The sequence below is a fragment of the Osmerus mordax genome, chromosome 11 (genome assembly GCF_038355195.1).
Source record: "Osmerus mordax isolate fOsmMor3 chromosome 11, fOsmMor3.pri, whole genome shotgun sequence".
NCBI lineage: Eukaryota > Metazoa > Chordata > Actinopteri > Osmeriformes > Osmeridae > Osmerus > Osmerus mordax.
This window is the reverse complement of record NC_090060.1, coordinates 5,315,742-5,336,924: the sequence shown is the minus strand read 5'-3', so window position 1 is coordinate 5,336,924 and position 21,183 is coordinate 5,315,742. Positions and strand designations below refer to the sequence as shown.

General features: G+C 48.1%; 1 protein-coding gene across 4 annotated transcripts in view; it reads right to left on the bottom strand.

Annotated features, from left to right (window-relative positions):
• pik3cb (phosphatidylinositol-4,5-bisphosphate 3-kinase, catalytic subunit beta) overlaps positions 1–18,312 on the bottom strand; it is a 42,500-nt gene extending 24,188 nt beyond the window's left edge. For all 4 annotated transcript variants that reach the window (XM_067246038.1, XM_067246041.1, XM_067246039.1 and 1 more), the window contains exons 1-2: positions 18,004–18,312; positions 8,581–8,660 (exon numbers count right to left, since the gene is read on the bottom strand). The gene's annotated coding sequence lies outside the window, so the exon portion shown is untranslated. The remainder of the gene's footprint in view (positions 1–8,580; positions 8,661–18,003) is intronic.
• Positions 18,313–21,183: the final 2,871 nt, after the last annotated feature.

The window sequence follows — 21,183 nt, the reverse complement described above, 5'->3', positions numbered from 1 at the left end:
TCCTCCTAAGTAAACACGGCTGTTTGGGTACAAGTGTACAGCTGAGTGTAAATTGCAGAGGGGGAGAGGGACTCGGTCCCTTCAGCTGGATGACCATCCCGAGGTTCTCACAAGTCTGGCACATCCAAATGAGTTCCCAAACTCAGACACCCAACATCAATACAAAGATGAATACTTTGTAGATACATTTGAACACCCATTCCCCTGACAATGATTTTACTTTGATTTATTTCTATTTTTTATGAATGTGACAGTTATGGTCAGTGAATCGGGGAAGAGGAGCCTGTTTCCATGGTAACTGTAAGTTTCAGCAAGCCGGGAGACATCTCCAAAGCTTTTGTGCCCAAATGCATTTTGCTTCCCCCAAGCGACAGCCCTTCTGACAGGCCCCTCTCTCTCACACACACACAGTGAAGCCCCTTACTTTTCTGTACAATGGGACGTGTGTGTGTGTGTGTTTGTGTGAGGTCATGCTTTGTGACTAAGGACCCTATGACAGTTTTTCCCTCTAAAAATAACATTGAAAAAGGGATTCAATCCTCACCCACCCTGTTTCCCCCACCCACACACCCACCCACCCTTCCCCTATCCTCCCTCTCCCCCCCCCCCCCCCCCCCCTCCGTCGACCCTGCGCCTCCACATTCTGCTATAAATACAGTACAAGTGTGAAAGAGTTCACACGCACACACTCACCAACCAGGAACATGAGTCAGCGCTTTCAGCTAGTTGAGTGTATAGTTCTACCTTCAGGCAAGTGTGTGTGTGTGTGGCCCACATTGATCCACAGTTGATCTCCACAGGGGTGTCCACGTGGGCTACCATACGCAGAGTGAATGAGTGAGTGAGTGACTGGCAGAAAGGCCTTTGAGCTGGCAGGTGGCATCCACGAGGGTGTGTTTCTACTTGACATAGAGCTAAGTAGTGTTTGTGTCTGTGTGGGTCAGATGAGCTGTGTGTGTGTGTGTGTGTGTGTGTAAGTGGTAGGTGGGGGATGTTTGGAACGGCATAGTAGATTGCAGGGTAAACACTGACTCGACAGCAGAGATCTTGAAAACTGTGACTCACTGTCTCTGTTGTGACTTGACAGGTGTGTGTGAAGTGCTAGTAAGTGTGTGTGTGTGTGCGTGAGGATCCGTCCCATCCTCCCTGATTCTGAAAGCCTCCCACGGCAGAATACACACAGGGGGGACTGTGATCTTGAAACAGGAAGTGATGCAATCAAGAGAATGGAACTGCATTACACAATAAACAGTAGTGTTTTCATTCATTCTGAAGGTGTGGTACCTACACCGCAAGCACCCTAGTAAAACACTGAGCCCTTCAGCCCTGTATCCAGCGTAGTACTGTATCAGAGACACAGGAGCACAGTCCACTGTTTGCATTGTGCCCGTGCGCAGGTAAACGTCAAAATACTTATCTTTTATTTTTCAATTCGGGGGGGGGAGAAGTGGCATAAATGCAGCGCAAGCAATTGGATTAGCTTATCTGCACTGCCTCACTTTCTCCCTCCCTCTTCCCCCGTTCTCTACCTCTCCCTCCTCGCTTATCTACTGAAAGTCTCAAACTTGAACACCTCATCTCTCCGCCTCACGTCTCTGAACATCTCTCCTTTCCCTCCCATTTTTTTTTTTACCTTTTCAACACCCCTCCTCCCCCCACCCCACCTCCCTACTGTAAGTCAAAGAGCCGTGAGCCACACAGGCTGAGTTACGAGCAGCCCGAGTCACGAGAGGCCAATCCTCTTAGCCCCACTTATGATATTACATGGAGGGATGGAAGCACACACACACACGTAATGTGACCTCATAATGCAGCTATGGTGACATCACAGACGGGAACCTCCTCCAGCCCGCTGCCTTGGTGGGACACAGCACTCCTGTCCTTCCTTCATGCACTATTGTAAATTGTATTTGTTTTGTACTTCGCTTTTTTTCAAAGTGAAGTACAAAACAAATACAATTTACTGTGTAGCTAATTAAGGTGTCACTGATTTATAAATCTGAATTAGTGTATCCTGCATCCAGGACATTATATATAGTGTTATAGTTTATAGTGTTATAGTGACACTATAAACAGTATGCATCTCAACACCCAACTGTGACATAATAAAGTGAGCACTGATTCTGACATAAGGATTCCATTTTGACACCTCAGTCAGACATCTTCAGCCTTTACTGTGACCTCATAAAACAACTGTAACACAACCCCCCCCCCTCCCCCCAGAGGGCTGTGTACAGGACAGAGGGCTGTGTACAGGACAGAGGGCTGTGTACAGGACAGAGGGCTGTGTACAGGACAGAGGGCTGTGTACAGGACAGAGGGCTGTGTGCAGGACAGAGGGCTGTGTACAGGACAGAGGGCTGTGTGCAGGACAGAGGGCTGTGTGCAGGACAGAGGGCTGTGTACAGGGCAGAGGGCTGTGTGCAGGACAGAGGGCTGTGTACAGGACAGAGGGCTGTGTGCAGGACAGAGGGCTGTGTACAGGACAGAGGGCTGTGTACAGGACAGAGGGCTGTGTGCAGGACAGAGGGCTGTGTGCAGGACAGAGGGCTGTGTACAGGGCAGAGGGCTGTGTGCAGGACAGAGGGCTGTGTGCAGGACAGAGGGCTGTGTGCAGGACAGAGGGCTGTGTGCAGGACAGAGGGCTGTGTGCAGGACAGAGGGCTGTGTGCAGGACAGAGGGCTGTGTGCAGGACAGAGGGCTGTGTGCAGGACAGAGGTCAGGAAGGATGAAACGACAGAAGGAGGGACTCTGTGGGAAAGGAGCAGTGTGATATCTGGGAGTTCTCTCTGCCCGCAGCCACACACCAACGTCCCAGCACAACGCGCCGCTGAGTCTATGAACAAGTCGCTCTCCGGTACGTAGTATTTCTGAACGCCCCACGTGTCTGTGTCTGGACTCGGGTCGTGCCTGGGGCCTGAGTCATGCGTTTGGGCCAAAGTAGATGTGAGGGAGTTTGCAAAATCTTGGTGCTGGGAGAGCTCGTTGGAGAACAAGGGCTGCATGCTAAGGGACAGGCCCTGCATCTCACACTGCAGGTAGAGGAAAAGGGGATGAAGGGATGACAGATTATTTTCCTGCGCGACGAATCCCAACACCGGAGGCTGGAGTTTGAGTGTGTTTATAAATAGCAGGACTGACATTTGTAACAAAAGGTTGTCTCTGGGTGTATGTGTTGAGAAATGAAACTGTTGAAAATTGTGACATTTTAGAGATTAGGAATGGAGAAGCAGGTCCTGTGAGCAGGGAGGGAGGGAAACACAGAGACAGACACAGACAGAGACACAGAGAGACACAGAGATACAGAGAGAGAGACGCAGAGACAAAGAGACAGAGAGAGACAGAGAGAGAGAGACGCAGAGACAAAGAGACAGGGAGACAGAGAGAGACGCAGAGACAGAGAGACAGAGAGAGACATAGAGAGAGAGACGCAGAGACAGAGAGACATAGAGAGAGAGAGACGCAGAGACAGAGAGACAGGGACACAGAGAGAGAGACTCCCCCCCCCCCTCTTTGACTTCAACCTGGGTCCTCTAGGATGCAGATGAGATGGGTGGGAGAGAGGGAGAGAGAGATAAGCGGGGAAGGAGCACTCTCTTTCACTCGGAGTGCGATTGACAAGAAGTAAGAGGGCCGTTAAAAGGGAAACAGTGACGTACAGATGGATCCAGCAGGGGAGAATGGCAAGATAGGGAATGAGATAAGTAGAGAAAGTGTGTGTGTGAGAGTGAGTGAGAGAGAGTGAGAGTTGAGGACACGGTGATGTTCGATGGAGGTGCGTCTTCGGTTACAAATACCTCTGCTGTGCGTGCTAATGCACTCTACTGTCAATCTTTCAGTGTGGTGTGACTCAGAAGTGGATCAGTTGAAACATACAAATATTGAGAAGAATGTGGCTACAGCTGCAAATACGAGAGAGGGAGAGAGAGAAAGAGAGCACAATCCAACATCAAATGTGTCTATGCCTTTAATAAGATGTCACCATATTATGTTCATGTAAAATGGGGGGATCGAGTTCACGTTCTACTGAAGTCCTATTATGAGTGCGTGTAGGATTTTGTGTGTACTTGTCGGGTGGGGGTTGTGTGTGTGTGTGTGTGTGTGTGTGAGAGAGATTGACAGCGGGTGAGTCAGATGTGCCGATCTGATGTTCCATGGGATCTGATTCATTTCACAGTCATAAAAGAAATGCACACACACACATACATGGCAACACACCTGCACAAACACACACATCAATTTAACAAGGAAGTCTCCATGACATAGTCAGTCCCACTTTTCACACCTCCCCCATGAGAGGAGGAGGGGGGGGGGTAAAGGAGGAGAACCAGAGCTGGAATGGGTCTTTAGAATCCTACCAACAGTTTCAAAGAAAATGGCAAAAACACGAGTAAAAAGGAGAGAAAGAGAAAGGGATGGAAGGCAGGATGAAACTTATTGGGAGTAGAGAGAGGTAGAGAGAGAGAGGTAGAGAGAGGTACAGAGAGAGAGGTAGAGAGAGAGAGAGGGAGAGAGGTAGAGAGAGAGAGGTAGAGAGAGAGAGAGAGAGAGGTACACAGAGAGAGGTAGAGAGAGAGAGAGAGGTAGAGAGAGAGAGAGAGAGAGAGAGAGAGAGGTAGAGAGGTAGAGAGAGAGAAGGCAAAGCTACAATGCATGAGTGTGCTGGCTGGGCTGGGCCTCCACAATAGACCTCTGTCCCAGCCCAGCTCGGCGGCTGTGTGTGTGTGTGTGTGTCTTCTCGCTGGTGTCAGTGAGGACAGTCCCGTGCCCAGCACAAACACTACCCTTGTATCACCCGTACGCCCCCCCCACCCCCCATCATCCCAGTTGCACTCCCTGCCCCTAATCCCCCCCCCATCCCCAGCTCAGAGACAACAGCTTGGCAGAGGGAGCTCAGTGCAGCACAGAGGCCAAACACTGGGGCCTGGGGGGACAGAGGTTAAACAAGTTTAGGTCACATGCGCTCAAACACGCACACGTCTGTGGTCTAGTTGGTGGACATGGACCTTTCCAAGACTTTCACATGCTGTACGGTGCACCCCCACGCACAGCCCCAGGGGTCAACCAGTACACACACACACACACAGTGTTTGGTCTGCACAGTGCCGATGAGGGAACAGGTGGTAGAGTGGTTCAACAAAGTTGCTGGGAACTCCCTTTTGTATTTATTTTTAAGGAAGGATATTACCATAGAACGACTGGTTCTACAGAAGCTCACATTTTCTTATCTTTTCCTCATCGTTATTCAAAGCAACCTACCCCCTACACACACACACGCACACGCGCACACACACGCACACACACTTTCGAAGGAAAAACCACAAATGCAAAGCAGTCAAGTCTAACCAGATCCCATGAATAAAAGAAAAGATTAAGTGTCAAAACAAACCAAGGGTATCATTTCCACGGCCTACTCTTCTCTACCCCAACCCCACCCGCGTTGATTCCTTTCCCAAATCGGAGATAAGCGACTTCTGGGTGTCTGGAGTTGAACAGCCCTCCCCTTTCTCCCTAGTGATGGCGCTAACAGCTCTTTCAGTGTGCAGCCACGGGCTGCTAGGTCTGGTCCTCTCCTGCTGCCTCAGCAGCATCTCTCTTGCGGCAAGGAGACGTCTTTGTTCAGTCTCACACACACACGCGCGCACACACACACACACACACACTCTTTGTGAAAAGAACTAAGTACATTGAGGAAGTTGGTTGTGATGAGTAAACGTGGAAACTGTGACGGCGGGTGAGAGGCGACGAGTCTTCTGATGTCAGAGAGGGGTTCCTCAACTATCGGATGTCAAGAGGCTTGTTCTCGCCACTCTGTCACAACCTTTTACCCAACACAGTCCATTCCCAGACCCTCGCAGGTTTTCCCCAACGCCGATAACGTTTCCAGAATGAGATGTACAGATTGATTTTCTGCTTGGAAATGTAAGTTCTCACTCAGAAGTATGGGTTTTAGAATGGGTTATATTCGCCATGAAAGTTTGCACAGACAAGGAATTTGCTCTGGCAGGAAGGTGCAAACATCTAAAATTGTAATATGAGGACTAACTATACTAAGGGTACATAACTAGCAATACTAAGTCTAATACTAATACTCAAGTTCTATATACGAAGGAAGGAAGTCAATTGTGGCTATATTAGTCCACAGAGAAACAGTTTCTCAGCCAATACAGAAGTGTGTGTGTGTGTGTGTGTGTACATCATGCTGCTTCTGACATTGTGATGTTTGACATATTAACCCCTTGTTGAACTCCACTTCCCTTCGCTCCTCTCCTGTTTCTTCAGTGCATCTTCCTCTGGTCACCACCTGCGCTGAGGCATACTGCACCAGTTACCCCTCCTCACATATCAGTCCCCCTCACTGCTACGGAGAGAGGAGGAGAGGAGAGGAGGAAGAGGAAGAAGAGGAAGAGGAGAGGAGGAGGACGGTGGGCCGAGCGCAGCAGACAGCAACCGGAACCACCGGATAAAAATAACATCAAGCTGCAGCGTGTGTGGCACGACGAGACACACTCGCAAACACACGTACAACGCACACACACATTGTAAACTCAGAGGAACGTGCACACACACACACACACACACACACAGCGATAAGAGACACTCACTCCTGCAGTAATGGGGAGATGGTTTGGCTCCAGTCTTCTCCTCCCACTAAGGCCTCATGATGCCCAGGAACATTGATTGCCAGGGATACTGTGTTCTAGTAAGTGATACTCATCCATATCTGTCTGTTCTTCCGTTTCTCTCTCTCTCCCCCGCCCACCCTCATCTCTCCCTCTCTCCCTCTCTCCTATCTCTCCCTCTCTCCCTCTCTCCTTCTCTCCCTCTCTCCCTCTCTCCCTCCCTCCCTCTCTCCCTCCCGTATCCCTTTTCCTTCAGTGAACCAGGTGCACCACATCACAGGAAGTGGTCGAAAATATTTTTGCATGAAAGAACTCAAAGAAAATCCTCTAATAATACCAGCAATATCGGCACCCTATATACAGTTTAACCATTCAATATGTTCCTTCAGCCATATCTCATTGGTGACATTGCTGAATGTGTAGCCTCACTATTATTCCATTTAATGTGTCAGGCACCCATCTCCACACTCGGACTATATAGAGTCAACTGAAGACTGCTAGTCCCTACAGTTCAGGCTAGCCTCCCATCCACTACAATGTTGAGGCTGTCTCCCAGAGAGCATTGGGGCATTACACAGAGTAATAAGAATAGGCCATCGGGGCAGGGTTTCCTAGGATTGTGTGCGTAAGAAGGTTGCCTGGCACGCCAATCTGCCAACCAGTTTCATAAAAATAAAATAAAAAAAGTACAAAAACAAAAACCCTAACTCTCCACAACACCCCCCCCCCCCCACCCCCCCATGTTTCAGCAAAGCTACGTTCGGCTGCTGCGATGCTGAGACTGCGTTCGAGTGGCGCTGGCGGTACCGTTGCACATTGGTTTTTACGCTGGGCTGAAAAGGGAAGGTATTGGGTAAGCCGCTTGGAACGTCATAAAGATTCAGCGCTCCGCACTGATGCCGAATGAGTTGGAACGAGCCTCCTGATCAAAGAGACAGGGCCTAAGTGAAGATAACTGGATCAGGCTAGTTTTCCACATGAATCCAAATGACAGTAGGGGCCGAAGGGGGGGGGGGGGGGTGTCGGGGGGAGTAGCTGGCTGGAGCTTTATTGGCAGACGGTATTGAGTGACAAAAGGCTAGAAGGCTGCTATGCTACAAAGTGACAGATTTCATGCCGTGGGTACCTGGTTGCAGCTGGAATGTGTGTGCGCGTGTGTTTGTGCGTGTTGGTGTGTGTGTGTGTGGGGGGGGGGGGGGGGGGGGGGTGGAGTGAACAGCTGCCAAGACTCTTATGCATTTGCACCTGGCTACAGACACACTGGAGACACACAGTGTAGATACAAACCCTTCCAGAGGTACAGTACATTTCTCTGAGTGAAACAGTGTGTGTGGAACATCCTGTCTGTGGGCACAACAAGCACCCCTATGTACATTGTGTACACACACATACACTTTCTCTCTCCTGCTATAAACGAATCATAGACCAGCCTATAAACTGAGGGTAGTAAGGTTGTTAAAGGCAATCAAGTCCAGTGTTGTTACCAGACTGGGTCTAAGCCAGGCCAGACTGGGTCTAAGCCAGGCCAGACTGGGTCTAAGCCAGGCCAGACTGGGTCTAAGCCAGGCCAGACTGGGTCTAAGCCAGACCAGCCAAGCTGGATCTAAGCCAGACCAGCCAAGCTGGATCTAAGCCAGACCAGCCAAGCTGGATCTAAGCCAGACCAGCCAAGCTGGATCTAAGCCAGACCAGCCAAGCTGGATCTAAGCCAGACCAGCCAAGCTGGATCTAAGCCAGACCAGCCAAGCTGGATCTAAGCCAGACCAGCCAAGCTGGATCTACAGAGCAGTGTGAGGTTGGGGCACAGACAGCTGGGACTGGGCCCAGGAGAAGAGCAGGAGCATAGTCCTGCCTTCCCTGGAGACACCATGCAGGATTCCAACATTCCCCACCTGTCAGGACACTACCCTACCAGATTCCAGCACACACACACACACAGACACACACACACCTTACTTGTTCTCTCCTGGAGTCTTTTATTTCCCGTGGCTCTGATGCATGCTGGGAGAGTCTGGGGTGCTGAAGGGACACTGCATCTGTGGACAGAGGAGGAGGCTGTCAGGGTGTGTGTGTGTGTGTGTGTGTGTGTGTGTGTGTGTGTGTGTGTGAGAGAGAGAGGTATAAGAGGGAGTGAGTGAAGGAGGTGTGGAAGTGTCTGAGTAGAAAGAGAGAGATCGACTGGGGGACTTGTGCTCTGTATGTGTGTGACTAAGTGCATCAGAGTGCATTCAGTACTTAACAGTGGCTCTCCCCCTCCCTATCCAGTCCTCCATCTCTCTTGTCTTCCTCTCTCATCAACACCTCACTTGCTCCCTCTTTCAGCCCGGCCTCCATCCCTCCCTGTCTCTCTCCTGCTTGCGTTCAGTCCAGTACCATGTCACATTTGAAAACATTGCTGAGCCTAGAGAATATCCCTCAAAGCAACGCATCAACATCCAGCACAAAAACACTTATCCCAGAATAGAATAGAAATTCCAATTACATAAAACCGTATCACATTAAACAGACATCTGAGGGTATTGGACCAAATACCACTGCTCGCTCGTGTTCCAAAAGCCATAAAGTACATTCAAAAGGAATGCATGAGAAATAAAAGGGGTAGAGATGATGTTTTGTACGGTGCGATCATTTGGAGTAGATCACACAGAACGGCCTTCTAACGGTGATTCCCGTTTCTACATCAAGTTCAGCAAATATCTGCTAATGGATGTTGTGAGTTCTCAGCAACAGATGGCATGGAACTCGAGCCTCGTCCACTTATCTACAAGCCCAAGCCACTTTTTAGGCCACTTAAACCAGACAAAGCTCTTTGGGGCTACTGTTGCGCGTCCGACAAGCTTCGGTACCGTTTACCGTACGCACTCATTGTTTTCACATCTGCACTCATTGGAGATAGAAAACAGGGATGTTAAGGAGGCTTCAATAATCAAGGAAGACCTGTTGAGATGCAGCCCTAAAGCCTCAAGTTCCAAGACTGAGTGCTACAGACTTCCTGCGTTTTCCCCGATGGTCGAGATGTTCCTGATCTTGTTTACAAGGGCGTGACCTTATGGCCAAAGAAAAACAATGTGTGTGTGTGTGTGAGTTACATTAACACAGCTATACTCCAAATTATATAATAGGCATTTTGTGGGTGAGTAGAAGGTCGTCTACTAGGTTTCAAACTAAATACTTATGTTTCCACCAGACATGACAGATCATCTCTCCAGTCCAGACAACTGTGACACGACACATCTGCCTTCATCCCAGAATTCCTTGCAGTGGGATGTTTCATTAAACAACTTACCTGCTTCTTCAATGGTACTGCTACTTGCATACTTCTTGGTCTAAGAAAGTATGGGGATTCTTGAAAACCATTACTCCATAAAAACTCACTGATCAGTATCAATTTAACCCTATTGATTATCGATAGTGTGTATTTTAAGTCTGAAGTATAAAGAGAAGATTTCAAACAGCCTCTGAAAAGACACCAGCATCACACACTAATATCTGTTCCCCAAACAGTCATCACCACATGACAAATGACAGACCCAGACAGAAACACACACACACACAAACGACAATGAGTGCCACCCATTCATGCTCGTTCCAGGAACTGTCTGGCTGTTGAACATCATGATAAGATCTTTAGTCTGGAGAGTCAATGTTTGACTGACTGGATGGATTCATTGCAGCTGTGCTTATCACAGAAGAGGCTATCACATGACCAACCGGCATCCGAATACGTGTGTGCGAGTGCGCGCATCTCGTTACATTTCCCCTCCCTAAACATGTGCACGCACGCACGCACATCTAGGGATTTTTCCCTGTTAGCGTACTGGTCAAAAGTTCCTTTGACTACCTAGCCAATAGCTATGCTAATTGTGTGTTGCTAAGCTAACGCTAAGTGACACTGAAGCCCCTTGACTGTGGACATTCCCACATCATGTCTGGCGGTATTGATCTTTCTGAGCAACAGAGCACAGCTCCACATACGAGGAAAGAGAGGGAGAGCGATATTACTGGAATTCCAGGGACGTCTAAGCTGCCTAGTGCCACAGAAAAGCTCCCTTGTTTGTAGAGAGTGATCCACAGGCTAAAAAAAACATAGGCCTCTTCATTGAAGGCAACGCTTGCAGGCTTTTGGGGCTAGCTAGCCGAACAATGCTAGCCGGACATACACAATGCACAATGTAGTGGCTAGTGACGCAGGCTATGAGAGCTGGGAGCGTACAAGCTTACGCAGACACTGACAACCCCCCCCACCCCACCCCATCCCTCAACACACACACACACACACACACACACACTCCACCTAGTATGGAGAGTGCAAGTACAATCAACATGCAAACACACATACCTGCAGAATCACCCTCTGAAATCTACCAGCTTTGGCATCCTCCCAAACCGTCCCACCCTTTTCACTGTACAAACACCCCAGAGTCTGGCTCGGGCCTTCCATGCCTCGCTCCTTCTCCCTTTTCAACCTCTCTCCCAACCCACACCCAACTCCTTCTCAACCTCCCTCTCCCGGCACACACAAAACCCCCGTTTTCAGTCTCCCATCACACACATTTAGTCCAAACACACACACCCCTTCCACTCCTCCACCCATCCTCTTATTGTGGAATGCGAGGAATGAAGGATTCTCAAATCACCAAGGACCGCATCATCAGCCCAAGAGCTGCTGATAAGATGGCTGTATCCTGAACGCCGCTAAACAGCCTCACCGTCAACGCTATCCAAAGGCCATTCGCACTCTCTCAAAGAGTTGTTGACAGTCTCCCCTAAACGCATGCCCGGAGAATCAATTACCCGCCCCCTCCTCCTCACAACACTTACTGCCCCAGTGGGGCAACTAACTGCTCCTGGCTGGAGGCATCAACGACAATGGAAGGTGGGTTTTAGGACCCTGGGGCTGTATTGTAAACGGGCCTCCTGAGGAATAATGACCTCATCTTGACAAAAGGCCATGTTTTGTTTTTTTGTACCTGGGTTAGCCGCACCTCTCTCTCTCTCAAGTCAATAACATGATGGTGGAGCGTTAACGCACAGTTGAAACAATAGGTACTGTGGCCTTCAACGAGGAGAGCTTTCTGGGTCGAAGACTGTAGTATTTTCATGAACTCATCTCCTTTCATATCCTCTGCAGGCCAGAGGCGCATCGTAGAGCCTTTGATGACATCACTTCCACCTTTCAAATCACATTTGGCACGGTTATCGCGAAGGAAGGGGATAAAGGAAGTAGGCCATTCCAAAACAAGAGGGACGAAACGACTGTCGATTTTCGGATATCCACAGGGTAAAGTTTGTGAACGTATGCGGCTGTGCTTGCTCAACGTGAGCGAGTTAGGTTGTCGCTGAGGAAGGCTCTCACACACACACACACTGATAGGTCTAGCCTGGGGGAGCATGCTCACACAGCACAGGAATGCAGGCAAACACAAACATTATGGACTGACCAACAACAGGGCCCTCAAGGGGGTATTACAGAACGCCCAACGTCATCATGGCTGACTCGTAAACAAAAGGTCACTGTCTATCTGTCACAAACACAACACACACACCCACACCGGGATGCTTGCCACACACAAACCCACACACGAAGTGACACATGAACCCCCCCCCCCACATGCTTCGCCCAAGGTAGTACACAACACACACTCACGCTGAAACTACCAACACAACAAGGTCATTGGGTGCATGCTTTATCAAAGCACTCTATGATTGCAAGTGGGCTACGTATCCCATTTTGTGTGTTTGTATGTTGAAGAGAGTGTGCGATAGCGTGTGTGTTGCACCGTGTGCGAAAGTGTATGTGGGAGTTGATCCCCTGGAGTGTGTGAGACAGCCTGTGGCCTTTCCTCAGCTCTCTCCCTATTTATAGGGCCCGTTGTGAAAGGGAGGGCTATGTGTGTGTGTGTGTGTGTAGAGTTCTCAAGAGTTCCCTAGGATGCTGTAAATCAGTTACCTCCTGCCTGCCTGACTGAACAAAGGTCCGTCTCTGCCCAGGGCAACACGCACAAATTCAGGAAGAGAAAATGTAGGCATTGAGCATGTGTCCACAGACACAGTATGGGGAGATCATGTGAAGGTAGACAAAGTCCCAGCTTGAAGAGGAAACGGAGAGATTGCGGACCAGACCAGGCCTGGACGTCCTTATGTAACGGGGCCCCGCTCCTTCAGCTGGCCTGGATAGGAGCAAGTTCACGGGGTTCAAAGCTCGTCACTGTGCCTGGATCCATAACGCATTAAGCACTTGGTTTTCTGTTTCTAGTATTAAAATACGATATATTCTAATCCTTTTCCCAATTGAGGTTTGTCAAAAGAACATTTGTTTTCGCAGTGCAGGTGTCAGGTTACAGGCAGACAGTAGGGCTGATGAAGTAACATGCTTCTATTCTCCTATTCCATATGGGGTGATCAGGACACCTACTGTTGTGCATCTGAAGTCCTCATAAGATGTGTGCAGGCATCTGTGGGTGCAGGCATCTGTGGGTGCATGTTGTTTAAAAATAAACAGCAGAGTGGAGCTATGTGGGCAGGATAAGGACGTAAGTGGTGACACTATCGCTAGTTCACACACACACGCTTTTACGTGGGCTATGAAGGCACAACATGTTGAGTAGCTGGCTATAGAGATGTGAATGGCAGTTGTCGTGTGAGTTTCCACTCAAGACCCTAGTTTGAACCCCAAACTGCATCCCAATACCTGTACTACCATTCTTTGTAGTATGCCTGAAAATCTTTTAGTATGTTGCGATACAATACCCCCAGAATATTACGAATACGAACAAGCATGCTTTTCTAGGAACCATGTAGAGAACATTAACCAGTTCAAGGCAAGGTCATATGGCTAAGTACCATGTCTCATTTGTATGCATACTGCATGCACCAGTGCATACTGTGATTGGGCAGCTGCAGTACGGTACGTACTCAAAGTAAAAAGTTAGGGTTTGTGATTCGGGGATGAAAAGTGAAGGAGGACACTGACCAGCGACACGTTTCCACGTGTAAAAGTGTGTGTGTGTGTGTGCGATGTGTCTGAAGCAGAGACGGACGGGGAGATTCCGTCTGAGGGCAGCGTTGCCATGGTGAGGAGCAGGAATTGTTTCTCAGGTTTCAGCGTGGGTCAGTTCCAACGCTGCAGGCTACGACTAGAGAACACAGCCCCCGCTCCTTCCTTCCGTCTCCTTCGCCTCTCTGCACCTTCACCTGAGCGGAGGCATGGCTTCACCTGAGGCATGGCTTCACCTGAGGCATGGCTTCACCTGAGGCATGGCTTCACCTGAGGCATGGCTTCACCTGAGGCATGGCTTCACCTGAGCGGAGGCATGGCTTCACCTGAGGCATGGCTTCACCTGAGCGGAGGCATGGCTTCACCTGAGGCATGGCTTCACCTGAGCGGAGGCATGGCTTCACCTGAGCGGAGGCATGGCTTCACCTGAGCGGAGGCATGGCTTCACCTGAGGCATGGCTTCACCTGAGCGGAGGCATGGCTTCACCTGAGGCATGGCTTCACCTGAGCGGAGGCATGGCTTCACCTGAGGCATGGCTTCACCTGAGGCATGGCTTCACCTGAGGCATGGCTTCACCTGAGCGGAGGCATGGCTTCACCTGAGGCATGGCTTCACCTGAGGCATGGCTTCACCTGAGCGGAAGCATGGCTTCACCTGAGGCATGGCTTCACCTGAGCGGAGGCATGGCTTCACCTGAGGCATGGCTTCACCTGAGCGGAGGCATGGCTTCACCTGAGCGGAAGCATGGCTTCACCTGAGGCATGGCTTCACCTGAGGCATGGCTTCACCTGAGCGGAGGCATGGCTTCACCTGAGCGGAGGCATGGCTTCACCTGAGGCATGGCTTCACCTGAGCGGAGGCATGGCTTCACCTGAGCGGAGGCATGGCTTCACCTGAGGCATGGCTTCACCTGAGGCATGGCTTCACCTGAGGCATGGCTTCACCTGAGGCATGGCTTCACCTGAGGCATGGCTTCACCTGAGCGGAGGCATGGCTTCACCTGAGGCATGGCTTCACCTGAGGCATGGCTTCACCTGAGCGGAGGCATGGCTTCACCTGAGCGGAGGCATGGCTTCCCTCCATCCACCACGATCAGCCCTCCTTTCACTGCCTCTTCACCATTTCAAACTCTCCCCAAACTCAAACACCTCTATCTCTCCCGGCCTCCTCCCTACCTCCCTTTCCCCTCCATCTCCCGCTAGCCTCCCCTGCCGCAGTCCTCCCGTGCGCTTGTCTCCTTCTACCTGACCGCTCACCGCGCCTCTCCTCCTCGGCCTTCTGCCTTTCTCTTTTCCTTTCCCTCGTTCCTCATCTACTCCACTCTTCCCTGCATTCCTTGGCAGGTCACAGCTTGTTGTACAGGAAGGAGAGGAGAATTCCACGTAGCGCTCCTCTCTCTCCAGTTTCTGCTAGCCTAGCTCGTCCTAAACACTCCAATCTTGGGATACTGTGTGTGTATTTTGAATTGAATGTGTTTTTCATAGATGGATTTTGATTAAATGTGTGTGCAATAGCGTGAGTGGATGTATAGGACTGCCCAAAATCTGAATAAAAATTCAGGTCCGAATGGGGCTATTTCACAGAGCAACCAGTGACCTACCTGACAAACACACAGGAGCACACACACACACACCTCCCCCTACCCACGCAGACACACACAGCAGACAGATACACACAGACAGTACCACATGCCTCCCTCCCTCTGCTTGCCTTCAGATTTGAGTCTCAGAGAGGATGTTACACAAGCCATCACCGGCAGTGAGGCCTGATTACTTTAGAGCTGTGACAGCAGGAAGTGTGTGACAGTTTGTGTAAGTCTGTTTGTGCGTTTTAGTGGGCGTTCATGTGTGTGACTACAATCTGTATGTGTGTCTGCATGTGAATGCATTTCTATATCTGTGAGGGCACCTGTATGTGCGTGCTTCAATTAAAAACGCACTTGACGCACACACACACAGAGCCAGTGACTCACAAAGCTACTCCTATTCCATCTCTCTTAAATGGAGCTGTCAATCATACATCCAACTCGGTCTAAGAGACTCAGCAGAGAGCAGCCTGTCACAGAGAGAGCAGGAGGCAGACAGCACAGAGACAAAGACAGACACACAAGAAGCAGGTGTCTTGATGCTGGTGGAGGGCTGCCAATCAAAAATCCAGCTGGACTGAACATTTACCCACACACATTTCTCTCCGCTAGTTCTTTTTTAGCTTTAAATGTTATCCTTCAATTCCTTTCCTTTCCCATCCTTCCCCTTTAGGCTCCTCGTATGCAGGGCCTACTGGAACATGTATCCTGTATTGTCCTGCTCACGGGGGTGCACCAACGGGACCACACTGAAACAGGAAGTGATATCGGAACACTGGGACAAAGCCCTCTCAATGGGACGCAGGTCTTTCTGATCCATGAAGAGACATTTCCTGGGAGAGGTCAGTTTGGAAAGCAAACCCAGAGTTGTGTAAAGGCCTGTGTCGAGACCGAGAGAATGACGTCACACTGCCTTATCAGTCCTCCTCGCAGCACAGAGGAGGCCAGGAGGAGACCCACCCTACACAAGGGCAGCCAGCCCACAGCTTGTGCTTGATCACAAACAGTTCACGCATGCCATTGGCCAAATCCACATGCACTCAAACCCTGAGGAAAGGTGGGAACTGCTCGAGGATGTCCATTTGAAGATCTTGACCTAAATGCCATTTGCTGAACAGGGAGTGCGCGTGTGCACCCACGCTGTGGGGAGCGGTAGTCTTGTCACACGTCAATTTTGACCTTCCAAAGAAAATGACGATAGCGCTGAATGATAATCACGCTTGCCCGTAGGGGAGTTTATAGAGGGGGTGTTCTCAAAGCATGAGAGATCAATATATTTAAGTACATCTATCCATGTTGTGTGCGTCCCATGTTTGGTGTGTGTTAGTGACCAAGACATATGTATATTGTATATTTACATTATATATATATATATATATATATATATGTATACTCAAATGTGTGCTCAGTAGCACAGAGAGCTCTTACATGACTTAGAGAATTGCCCTATTCATGGCTCCAATCACCACCACCACATCTCCCCAGACCTCGTGTGTTGGTGCTCAGGGGGTAGGGGCTTTACATGGTCAACACTTACATCACACACACACACACTCACACACAGTTTCTATCCCTGCTGGTCCCCTGACCTGTGACATCATCACCTCCCCCGTCCTACTGGCCAGACCTACTGTCACATGGTGCTTGAGTCCCAGCCCAATGATGATTCACAAAAACAATCACCAGCATATTCATAGACTGTCTGTCACTATCAACCTCAGATATGTTTGAATTCAGTTTCTCTGTAAGGCAATTCAAAACAAACAGTGGCCTTGACAGCAGTCAAGTCTGTGTGTGCAAACATGTTGATCAACAAGATAAGAACAATCCTTTCCATATGAATGTGAATAGCAGGTGGACAAAAACACATTACTGAGAACTCAAATCCCTCTCCGCCTTGTTGAAGACTGGAGAAATCCGCGAGGAAGAGGGGGAGGAAAAGAGAATGCCAGACATGCTCCAACACGCATCGTATTTACAGTAGCCTATTAGCATGAAACCTATTCTAAAATTGAATAAGGCCACTGTAAATAAAACGTCATAATCCAAGAAAGTGTCATCCCACGTTTTTCTAGCAAGCCTAAACTATTATATCCCAATGACAATTCGGATCTCATTATTAAAAGATAGAAACGTAGAACGCCGGCAGAGCCAAAAAGTTAAGTAAGTGTTGAAAAGTGTTTGAGCTTCATAATATCTGGCCAAAGGCAGTTTAGGGGCGCTACAATTAACTACCAGAGGACAACAAGGGTTAAGTTGGTTTGCAAGGTGTATGAACCGACAAAACATAACGAATGGGTTCGTATATGCTTCATAATAATAACGGGATCGCAAGCTGCATACATTGACATATCACAACGGCTGAGTTTGAATATGCTTCATAATTCTCATGCGATAACGTGGTGTGTCTGTGCTTTTGCATGTTGAAACAGCATAACAAGACAATGTTTGGAACACAAGACAGGAAAAGGTGCGTAGAGCGCGAAGTGTCCATAACAACCAATTTGGCTACGCTAAGTGACGGTCCCTAAATCCCGACATAACACATGGAAGAACATAATTTGGCAAGAATGTCATTGCACCGTTAAAAGGTTGCCGTTCCTCTATATTCGTATTCAAAAACGAGCAACCAAATACTCACTCGAGGTACATCAACGACCACAAGTGCAAGAACGTAGCTTAAACACTTCAAACGACCGGTGAATTTGCCTTTCAATGAAGCGTATGACACCAAGTCCAACTCGATCGACGCACTCATTAATGGTATAGAGGAAGGGGAGAAAGCCACGGATTTACCTTGGGGTACTCTTCTGTTTTCAATTGTAGAATAGTGAACATACGTTCGGGAAAATAGTCTGGGTTTCCAGCTCGAAGAGATCCAGAACACTGAAGAGTTTTGTTTCAAATCTGAGTTACGCTTCAGAGTCCGCAAGCCCCGTGTCTTCCACGCAGGACAATGCCGAGCGCAGGTGGGCAGATAGGCGTCGCTTCCTGTTTTTCAGAAGGTGCACACCACGGACACGCACTACTTAGCTGCTCTTATTTTTTTCCGTCCGCCTCCTATCCCCCTCCCTGTGTATCTGCTCTAGCAACAGTGCTCTAACCGGCAACGCTCTCCCTCATCTACAGCCTACAACCGGCTCAAAAACTTCGGGGCCGTGAGTTCACCCGGAAATAGAAAGTTCTGACTGATGAATTATCTAAAAAAAATCATCTCTAATGCGAGCATGTTGGCCGAGTTGAATCCATCTGGAATGTCTCATTCTTTGATACGGAGGTCGTGCCGAGCGGTGCCTAGCTCAATGCCCAGGGGCGGGAATAATATTGAGATGTCTTGAAAAACATTATGTAGCCTATGTACAGAAAAAGAAGGGAAAAAAAAGAAAGACAAATATAAACGAAAAAAGAGGCCCAGAAAGGATCACATGCTAACAAGATAAAGGTTCTCATGAGAGTATTGCCAAGGGCAGAATTAGGCTACATGCTCCAAGTTCTATTCTTAATGATGTTGTTTATCCCATGATAGACCTAGCCCCACTTAAGGATCACCTTGGTTCGGATCAGCAGCTGACGAATTGTCAAATAAAAACACAAATCCATAAATATGTCATTGAATTTGCCTTTTGCTTCACGGCGACATTTAATGGTAGGCGACACTAACTGAATGATGATCACTGCCGCCCTCTGGTGACAACAAGGGCAAAAGCCTTGGAGTACAGATTTTTAAGTGTGCTAAAGTTCATTTCCGAATGATATCATTTTTACGTCATCTTTGCATATGAATAGGGGGAACTTTCATCTTCCAAGAAAAGTGTGGACGCGCCATTTAAGCCTATCGGCCAAAGTAGGGAGTAGGGCTATTGGACTTTAACTTTAATGGGTCGTTGGTGAGATACTATTAGGTCGTAGGCATATTGCAAATTATACTTTGAAATGTTCTGTTTGAGATTTTGATTTGAAAACACTGAAACTCAAATAAAATGTTTGTCTGGGACCAAAATGAGATTTTCATTACAGAATGAAAATCATTACAGGAGAAAAAAAACAATAAAAATAAACATAATAGCCTATAATAGCAGTGAACGGGACTGCACCCGTCTACATCAAGTCTCTCCTGCAGCCTTACACCCCCACCCGTCACCTAAGGTCTTCTTCAGACAACCGCCTGGTGGTCCCACCGCTCAAGACCACCCGGTCCCAACACAAGCTCTTCTCCTGTCTGGCCCCCCAGTGGTGGAATCAACTCCCCACCTCCATCAGAGACACTGACTGTCTCTCCACCTTCAAGAAAAGGCTCAAGACGCACTTGTTCCGGGAGTACAACGGTACTTAGGAACGGCTCGCTTGACCCGATGTTAGTTTCCTCAAGGATCACAATGACTCTTGCTTAGAGACTTGTTGCTCTTGTGGTTAGTGGTAACTGATTTAAATTTTTGTTCTCGCTGTGATATATTGTTTTATTACTGTTGCTTGCTTTTTTCCACAGGTACACTTGCACTTATAGCTGTTCATGTTGTTTAATTGTAACTTGTTTAACTACATGCTCTTATGGTTCTTCCCTTTGGCACTTACTTTGGTTGTTCACAATGTGTGCTTCATATTTTGGCTACTCGCGATGTTTTTTGGCTATCTTGTTGTTATGATCAGTGACCTATGCACTTTGTAAAGCTCTCTCTTGGAAGTCGCTTTGGATAAAAGCGTCTGCTAAATGAATAAATGTAAATGTAAATGTACGTTAAATGGGTTAGGGTTTAACTGCCATTGCTGGAGTTGGGTGAATTAGTCTACATTTCAGGAAAGAGGCCTATGAACTTCGACGGACGGGATAGCCTGTTAATCAACTGCACTAGCACTTCTCCCACCTCAAGAGGGCAGTCCATACATAGCATTAACATCTCAAAGGCATTACAGTAGGCCTATATGCTCATGGGTCAATAGTTAAAGCCAGTGTCCAAAAGTATATGAACAATAACCACATAGCCTACTAATGAGGTCTGTGTAAGTTGTTAAACACAGAATGTGAGATAGAACAAAGATAATGTATTCATTTATCAGACGCTTCCTGCAAGGTCCTGACCTTGTTTCAAAATAGATTTATATATTGACCATAATACTCTCTTCATTACCAAACTAAATTGATTAACACTGCAGTCGTTGATATGCAACTTCAAATGCCCACGTCATGTGCCATATGCTCTACATATAGGAAGATTGAAGGGTGGTTAGCCTACTCCGTCTACGCTCCCCCCTCATAACATTCTCATTTTCTGAAATTTGCTAAACATAAACCGAGCTCAAAGAGAAAGTCCTGAGCTGTGCAGTGCTGCTTCCAGCATGCTTCCATTACAGAGTTATTCTCATTTTATTCGATTAAATGTACCCTAACTCAATCCAAACCTGCGCTATGCATAATCTCATCACGGGAGAAATGCGTGTAATAAAAAGCACGTTGGACTTAAAAGGGGACCTCATGCGAATGCGTATAATTACGGGTATCAAAATATAATAATTTGTTTAATTGTGAGCTCTTGCCAAGAGGTATGTAATTGCTTGAAAGGAAAATGTTCTGGTTCTAAAATTGGATAGTACTTTGAGAGACGAGATTTGGTTTGACAAAGCCGGGGTAAATCCTTGATTGGGAGGTTGGGACACAGGGTCAGCACCAATGCCTTCTTGTTTGGTGGACACATATCAGCCAATAAAGAGAGAGACCCAGTAATTCTTTGTAATTTTGTATTGAAGTTTCAAACAATGGCCCTTAAGGTATTGATGTATTTGTTATTTAAGACTTTTCAGAATGTATACATCTGACTTTTGACACTATCCTATTCCTTGCTTTGTTTTGACCATAGTCTCCCTGGTCTACATTGAGGTAAATTCACATTGATAAGCTATTCTTTATTCCTTTAATAAAACAGTTGATTGTATCTGTGCCCCTGATAAACGAGCAAGGACATCAGCTGAGTTACAGCGGCT